The sequence below is a fragment of the Epinephelus lanceolatus genome, chromosome 14 (genome assembly GCF_041903045.1).
Source record: "Epinephelus lanceolatus isolate andai-2023 chromosome 14, ASM4190304v1, whole genome shotgun sequence".
Lineage (NCBI taxonomy): Eukaryota > Metazoa > Chordata > Actinopteri > Perciformes > Serranidae > Epinephelus > Epinephelus lanceolatus.
The window spans coordinates 36,244,870-36,254,250 of record NC_135747.1 but is presented as its reverse complement, the minus strand read 5'-3'; the positions used below and the strand labels follow the sequence as shown (position 1 = coordinate 36,254,250).

General features: G+C 38.5%; 1 protein-coding gene across 1 annotated transcript in view; it reads left to right on the top strand.

The window, feature by feature from the left end:
• Nucleotides 1–9,381, top strand: part of wars2 (tryptophanyl tRNA synthetase 2, mitochondrial) — a 109,288-nt gene that overhangs the window by 5,098 nt on the left and 94,809 nt on the right. The window lies entirely within an intron of this gene.

The window sequence follows — 9,381 nt, the reverse complement described above, 5'->3', positions numbered from 1 at the left end:
CCCCTCAGAGTGTGACGCTCCACCCCCAGTGGCTCAACACCAGCTAAGCCTCTCGTCAGCACTCTGATTCCTGGCCTCTCTGTGAGCCAAAAACACCAAACGCTCGCCCAGGTCAATTGTTTGTAGGAGCGACAAACACTTCCCGTCATCCTTCTGTCCAGTCCATCTTCATCCATCTTTCCCCTCTGCCTTCTTTACTCTCTCACTCCTTCTCCTCATCCTTCGTTTGATTCCCTTTCCTTCCTCTTTTCTTTTTAAATTTCCTCCTTTCTTCCCTGTATTACTCTCTCCTTTACTCCTTCCCTTTCCCCCCCTTTCTTGCTGCCTTCTCTTCCTGCGAACTTTCAGGCCTTCCTCCCTTTGTTTTATTCATGAATGTCTTTGCGTGTGTTTTCATTTGTTTGTCTGAGAGAGTCTGTGTTTTTATACGTGTGTCTTTAAGAAATTATTGTACTAAAGTTAATGCTTGACTCCTCTTTTAGTTAATAGTAAACCTTGATTGCACAAGCAAAACAGCTAAATGAACACTAGCTTTAATTTGATCAATCATTAGATCTGTTTCCTTAGAGCCAGAGGTGAGGACTAGAGTCAGATTTGAGTCACAAATTTGATGACTTTAGAATTCACTTGACAAAATAAAAAAAGATTCGACTCGACTTGGACTTCATGACTCATGACTTCACTTGGACTTGAATCTTTTGACTTCAAAACACTTGATCCGTTCTCCAAAGTCAATTTGGGATGAGAAAGTTAGAGACATTTTTCCAGTATGAGATGAGTTAAATACAACAAGACAGGATAATAACATGCAAAATTAGTGCTATATGCCATGAAAGTATGTAAGAACTACTTTTTTATGCCATACTTGAGTAAAAGTACAGATATCTCGCCAGAAATTTACTTTGGTGGAAGTTAAAGTCATCTATAGAATATTATTTGAGTCAGTGTCCTAAAGTATCTGATATTTACTTCACTTAAGTATCAAAAGTAATTTTAATATATTAAATCTAATTAATTATTGTAAGTAAAAGTATAAATAAATTCTGGTAGAAAGCAAGCAAGCGGACAGAATTTTTAATATTATGAAGTTTATTTCTTCTTACATAGATACTGGAATAAAACTGGAGTAAAATACTTTTACTCCAATACACAGAAATGTATTGGAGTAAAAGTATATTTATAATTTAGGAAATGTTGGAGTAAGGTAAGGTATGGTAAGGTGGTAAAATGTGAAAAGTGAAACTTAAGTATGTAAGTATACCAATATTCTAATAGATTACTTTAACTTCATCCATAACTGGACTAAACAGAAAAAAATAGTGCTTACATTTCACTTATATATTAGAAATATAGATATGTGTGTCAATCGATTGATTGATCTATCCATCTATTACAAAATTTACAATACACCAAGTGTTCACTCATTTTAACAAATAAATCTTTTCAAAAGCATTCAGGTTTTTTGTTAATTTAATATATTATTACTCTGTTGTTAAAATTTCCTTACATATGGTGAGGAGCATATTGTCATTTTTTAGGACTCAAAACTCAAAGTTTAGGACTTGAGACTTTTCAGTCTTGACTTGAGATGTGATTCTGGACATGCCTTTCTTTTTTTTTTTTTTTTTAACATTTTTTTTGGGCATTTTTTCCTTTAATGGACAGGTTCGCGTGTTGGGGGTAGAGAGATGGGGGATGACATGCAGCAAAGGGCCACAGGCTGGATTTGAACCTGGGCTGCTGCGGCAACAGCCTTGTACATGGGGCGCCTGCTCTACCACTAAGCCACCGACGCCCCGGACTTGCCTTTCTTAACTTGACTTGTGCCAAGACATGAGACTTACTTGTAACTTGCAAAACAATGGCTTTGTCCCATCTCTGCTTGGCGCTCTTTAAGTTTGGAAGCCTGGGATTTACATTTTGGTCACAGATCGGTATATTAAGGAGTGTGTGAGTCACAGACTTGATCCAGGTGTGATCAAACACAAGAGACAAAGCCGAGAGAAAAACAAACATAAACCTCGTGAGGTGCCGGGGCTCTTTCTGGAAATGTCAAACTTGTCAAGTGGAGTGTGGACTCTGACAGGTGTTTTGAGGGTCTTTACATATAAAACACAGATGTCCCAACCTTTGATATCATGAGCTTGTTATGTTAGGGTCCCCACCCGTAAGTGATGGATCGATGGCAGGATGTGAGGGAAAATGCTATGAATGCCACAGTGTCTCAGCTCGCTACGGACGAAACAAAATGCCTCGAGAAGTTGTTCAAGCATTTTAAAACAGCAGTGGGGTTGCAGTGATGTTAAATTAGATTCTCTCGCTCTTATTCCATTACGGCCATCGAATTGAATTTAGTCTTTGTAAACGTAATATCTTTGGTAACAAAACCTGGCTTCTTGAGGGTCGTCCGTCTTTCTGTGTGCGTCTGAGTTTATGTGTTTTATTTTGGCTTTAGCACAAAAGCCTGTGAAGGTGGAGCCGAAGGCTAAATCTGACGAGATGGACCTCCATGGGGAGGTGTGGGTGTTACCTGCACCGAGAGGAGGTGCAAATTGTGTTAATCCACAGCTGGCCTCGATGCCTAATACCGCAGAGTTAGATCTGGCTCCGGGGCAGCCGTACTGGAGGTACTGGACGTTCAGCTGAGTGGAAAACCTCTTCCACATGCTGGTTGAGGCTCTGCCCCGAGGCTGCGGCCCAGCATGCCGCGGCACATGTGTCTTGAATTGTCAAGGTGTTATCATGCCCTGGCGAGGCTCTCAGCTCCTCCACCTCTGTCTCTCCCAGGTTTATTATCAGACTAAATACAGCAGAGTCCGCCGACATGGACCGCAAATTCGTGCAGCCTTTCTTTTTGACTCTTTCATTGTAACCTGACAGCTGTCCGTCATTGTTTAAACTTTACACACAGGCAACAGAAAGGGAAATTTTATTCATGGTTTTATTTCTTTTTAGCTGGAATAGAATAGAGTAATGTTAAAGTCATTACATGCTGGGGGTCTGACTCAATACAAGCTGTTTCTCAGCAGATTTCTCACACACGTTAGGACAGAAGAGCAATCAAATACCACAATGATTAAACAAGACAAACAGAAAACAACATAAGTAACTGATTGGAAGGGCCAAAGATAAGACCTCTCTGTTCTCAGACCATCAGTTATCTGGACTGACCATCTTAGGATGGATGGTGTCATTGTGTATTTTGATTGTAAAGCCCTCTCAGACAGTTTTGTGATGATGTATTACAATTGACTTTATGGAGGAGGCTGCATATACAACATGTCATATATGTCAATATGTCATCAATCACAGGCAGAAAAGTAGCTTTCACAAGTTTTTTTCTTGACTCTTAAATTAAAACAAGATTTATTTTTAAAATAATAGCCAATCTTCACATTGAGCTTCTTAACTAGATAAACGATATGTACACTAAATAAAAGCTTGTTGTCAGTCCAAATACCCCAACACTTGTACAAGAGCGCCCTTTCATTGAATTTACCATCAGACGCGACGATGTTAAAAACATCCAGCAACTGTAAGAAAGCTTTTGAGAAGACTATGTGATTGACAACCAAAAGACTGACACTTCATTAAATAATATACACAGGGTTTTAAGTGATGATTTTAGATTACAGTTTTTTTTAAATACTTGTTAATTATTGAAAAAAAAAAAAACAAACTTTAAAATACTTAATAAACGATGCACAAAAATGAATCAATGGTGTCTGTGACACTGTGCAGTGTATTCTGGGTTATTTTCGTGTATTATATAAGTTGGCGAGGCTGATGTTTTTAATATATCTGAGTCAGTTTCATACTATAAATCCATTATATTTGGGATTTCTTACATCTGTGTGGTGTTGTTTCCTGAAAAGGACATTGAAAAGACATTTTAAACCTGAGATGAGACCACCAACCATGAGATCCCGTTTTTGTAAATTTTCTTGAAATTATTGTCAACAACTTGATGATATGATGATATGATAGGATAAAGTGGACTGCTTGTAAAAGTTCTAAAAAGAAGTCAATTTGTATTGGAGTCAATATGAAATATTATAGATAAGTTGTTTGGTCTATAAAATGTCAGAAAGTGGTAAAAAATGTTGATCAGTGTCCAAGATGGCGTCCTCAAACGTCTTCTTTTGTCTACAACCCAAAGATATTCAGTTTACTGTCACAGAGGAGTAAATAAACCAGACAATATTCACATTTAAGACGATTGAATCAGACCATTTAGGGTTTTTTTTCCCCTAAAAAGTGACTCAAAACAATTAATTGATTATCAATTAAGTTGGTGATTAATTTTATAGTTGACCACCAACTGATTAATCGTTGCAGCTCTAGCCTAAAGTCAGAATAGATCTTACAACTGTATGTTAAAACCTTTCAAACATTTGACTGTATTTACATTTGGGGAAAATTAATGGACTCTTAAAAACAGAACAATCTTTCTTCTCACATAAACACAAGATGGATGGATGTTGGCGTCCTCTTACATCATACCATAGTTTTGATGTTGAATCCAATGTTCACGTACCTAAAATACTAATTGTACTTTATGTGGTACTTTTAAAATTATAAGTAATTGAAAAGAGTTATGAGTTTGGCATCTTTTAAATGACAACTTGTTTTTTTTTTTTTTTTAAAGGTTAGTAAGGTTAAAAGCAAGGATTATAAGTTGTCAGAAGTCATCTAAATGTTATTTTTTTTATGGAGGAGTTGGCTGAGAAAGGCACTCTTTCTGTATCCGGGAGTGTGTGGCTGCAGTATTGCTGTGTTTCAGTGGAAAGCATTGTTCCAAGTGCCAAAGCAAAGGCAAAGGAGCGAACACATCAGTGGCTGTAAATGTCATGTAGCGGCTGAGTGATGGATGTCCAGAGCATTTGATGTCTGGGAGAGATCTGAGCATAACTCACAGTCTGCAGTCACGCCATTTCAGACGCTTATGATTCAATCCATACAGCAGCCCAACATTTGCTCATTTCTAACAAAGGGTGGTGGTCTTATGTGAAAGTATTATATTTGTGCTCAGATTTTTTTGCCTTAGATGAGGGAGGTGCATATCACAATCTGCATGAACGATTCCCTGAAGAGTGCTTGAAGCTATGAAAACTCGATCGTGACAACTGTGAACTCTTCTGCGAGTACATTAATATATGAACTCTAACTTAAGTCTCCATGCTGCACATAAACACCATTTCCTCCTCCTCCTCACTGCTCCTTTATGTAGTCTAACTTTTACTTTTTAGTGGTAAATGTCAGCATGTTCTCTTTATTCACGTGCCCATGGATTGTTTTGAACCCTGTCCTGTAAAGTTATGTGAAATGAACCTGATTTTCTTCAAATGCACAAGTCAGAGTAGAAGTCAGAGTTTTCCAGGAGAGGGGTTAGTTAGACATGACATTAAACAGGAAGTAAAACAGCTTGTTGAAAAGTAAGAGTGAGGGAGTCACAGTGATGAGAGGAGACATTTAACTTATATCAGTCATCTTTTATTTCATTTTCATGTGTTGACAACAGGTTTGCTAAATTGTTCCACCAGAAACTCAAACCTGACTTCAGGTATTTTAGTTGCTTGAATGTGATGTTTGCTGATCTTTTAACATAACAGAAAATGGCACATTATTTTTGGCAAAATGATAATTCTACCAAATTTCATGAGGGTTTATTTGGTATTTCTTTATCAGGACCTGAAGATACATTTATTGATGCATTATCTATCCTAAATTTGACTTTGATTTTGGATGTACAGTAGGTAAGCATTTTTAAAACCATGGTATTTTCATGGAAACAGGTCCTCCAACATGAGGCCCGTTTCCATGGCAGGAACTTCGGGGTAATTTTACGGGGCCGGGGCCGTTGGTGCGTGTCTCCACCGCAGGAACCACCCCCGAAGGACAGAGTTCTGGAACTTTTACAGGGGCTAAACAAGTCCCTGTCTCAGAGTAGGTACTCAGAACGGCCCTGAGAAACTCCTGGCTGGGGCTTGGGGATTACTTGGTGCTGATTGGATATACTCAAGGCGGGATGTGACATTTTGTAAATAACAACATGGTTATCGTAGTTTAGCTAGGCTAACCGTTCGCTGTTAGCGGTGTCTGTAATAGCTCAATAAACGGTCTGTGAAAAAAATATTTTTTCCAGCGGATATCTTAGTTACAACATGATTGAGCTAGCAAAGCAGTTTTGTGTTGCTATGTGTGATATTTATTCAGTTTTGGGAAATCACGATGTCTAGAAAGCATCAGCTGACAGGGACAGCTAACAGCAGCAGCAAAGCTAACATCAGGACGTCATGTGTTAAAAGCCTCCCGTTGGTGGATATGACATGAAACTACTCCAGTTAGTTCAATCATGTTGTAACTAAGACATCCGCTGGAAAAAAAAAAAAAAATTCACGGACCGTGACAAGAGTTATTACAGACACTGCTAATGGCGTCCCTACGCCCCTGCATCGCCCCGGTCAAAATGGTTGCGCAACGATTATGTCACATACAGAGCCCGGTAACTTTACAGTAACCTTCCTCCTACTCCACTCTCTCAGTGGAGACACGGTGGTTGAGAGGGCCAAGCGAGAGGACGTTCCTGTAGTAGTTCCTACCAGGAACTTCTTCAGTGGAAACGGGCCTATATTCATAGGTTTGGGGGGTTTCTACCTTATAATTTGACCCACAGGAGTGCTTTCTGAATTAGTGCCCCTACTGGTGGATGGCAGGTTCCTACACTGAGTCGGGAATCCACAGATACCAGGAGAGTGACCCACAAAAAAGGTGATTTTGGGGTCATATTTTGTCTTAACTTTTTTACGGGTTCACTTTGAGTGAGAAAAAGGCCAAAGGTTGGATCGCTGGTGTTGAGTGATAAATATATTAGAGTTAAGTGAGAATAATAATCATTTATTTTATTGTGTTAACGTTTTCATCCTCTGACTGCCAACTTTGTGTGTTGGCTTTGTCTACTGCACCAGCTAAAATATGAGAGCTGCTTCAATTAGGTTCGGCACAAACAGACACGCAACTGTAAAGCTGTGGTATTACGAGAATAAGATAAAACCATTCATTTAAATTCTGTTTCTTTATTTTAAAATACAATATCTCAGTTTCACATGTATAGAATGGTCCCAAAATGATCACTTTAAACATGCTGCCTATCCGAATTACATTTGAACAAGGCATGGTTATTGTAGGATTTGTGGATTTGGGTCGGGCTGTGGATCTTTTGCCAACAAGTTGGTTCCGGTTGAACAACTAATTGATCATATGCGTGGGAGGCCAGGCAGATGTGGTATTGCACATCGCAGTTCTGGAGGGGGTCTTGAAAATTAGACCCATGCAAGATTCTGGTGGAGGACAAAATAGCTCATATATGACCTTTACAGGTCGCAGTTTTAAACACGTGGTTAATGTTGTAAAACAGTCACAGTTGCACAAAAACTACATGGTTTAGAGAAAACATCATAGTTGGGCTTAAAATAAGTGTTTCTTCCAAATATAACTTGACATATCTCATGTGACATACTTCAACATACAACTTCAAGTTGTTAAAATAACTCAACGTTGACTTTTGGTTTCACACAGGAAATGAGCACCTGTCTCCCTGATTCAAGCCCTGTGTTTATTTGACCCATCCACCTAAGTAGATTTTGACACCTTAATGTCAGGAATACTCAACGTGCTTTGCCCAGGGGTCACTTTTGCAAAATGACGTTAATGTCATATTGTTAAAATGGCAATAATAAACAAACATTAGTAATGAATATTTAAATAATTACCCTGGACCTCTGTAAGGGGTCCTCACCTGGCAATTTTTTTAAATAAGCAAGCTCCCATTTTGATGCTTTCTTATGCATTCTCGCCCCCCTATATAAATTCAAAGTACCAAAAAAAAAAAAAGATTCACAATAAAAATAAATGAATTTACTAGGGAATTAGAAACCCTATTGCAGGCCAGATTTGGCCCACAGGCCATAAGTTGACTATCACTGACATATGTTATTGTATTTTGAAAGAGGACAGTGTCAGAGATATCTGCCTGACCTTAATGACCCTTCTGAATTCTGTTTGACTTGTTTGTACGTGTTGGTGCACACAGATTTCGTGGTTTCCTGCTTGTACATGTGTGAAGTCATACTTTGTGGTCACTCAGTATGCATAGTTTGGTTTATTCATTGTGATGTGTAAAGGATGGTTCAGCTTATTGTGGTTTACCCATCAACCCGTAAAGTGTAGCACCAGACCAATTATCAGCCAACTTTTTTTTTTGAGTAAATCCCAAAATGCAAAACTGGAGCTTTTCCCATCCCCTGCATGTCATCAGAGGGTTTCGCTCTGTAGCTTTAGTTTAAAGAGGAGCCGAGTTTTGACAGGCTCGACATCTAGTTTGGAAATCAGTGACGACAGGTGGCAAAAAGTCAACAGTTGGCAGCTCTTTGTGTTTTTACAGTTTACTGTCATCTCTTATTAACACCCGCTAATATTTAGTTTGTCATGTATTAGTAATCTGAATGCAGCATCAGGACTTACACAAATGGCCTCAGGGAAAGTGTGTGTGTGTGTGTGTGTATGTGATACTTCATAGCTGTCCACCACAGACACAGCTGGTTGTATTGAGCAGCTCCACTTCTTCAGTGTCTAGTTTGACTGACAGCAATTATAGAAGAAGAAGAGAAACACGTCTTCTTCACTTCCTGGAAACACATTTTCTCAGCCTTTTTTCATTTTAAACACTTTTGTAATCAAGTGTCTCCACCAGACTGTTATGTAGAGCACCACGCGTCCAGGCCTAGCGCCCCATTGTGTCATAGTTTGCCTATGTTTACAGTATATCTGGACTTCTCTTAATAACTACAACAACCATCATAGAGATTTGGTAGTATTAAGAAAATGCAGATGTGGACCGGCTAATGAGGACCAGATCTATATGTTACATACTGGTCCCAGTTTTAATGTTTGAGTAAATTTGATAACACCTCAAACTTAATTTGTAGTACACATGGACAAAGGTTTTATTTGTCCCATCAATGAGAGATCCTTGGTTTTCCATTTTCGAATATTGGTTATCGGCAAGATATCTCCAGTTCATATTTGAAATGTTTAAACTGTTGCTACTGGTCCTGCCTGCAAGAGTTTGTACTTAATGTTAGGTGAAAAAATATATATATATATATATTTTTTTTAAATAGTTGTAAGCAGGAATGTTGTTGACTTTGAACTAAACTCAGTATTTTTTATTTAGAGAATTGTCAAGCACTATAATGTCAACACTTAAAGTTACACTCTCAAAGATCCCAGTTTCTTTTCTTTGACTGTACAGATAGCAATAAGTGATAATTCCAGGTGTGTTTTGGAATCGTACCTCCCAGAGATCCAAACAGTGTCACC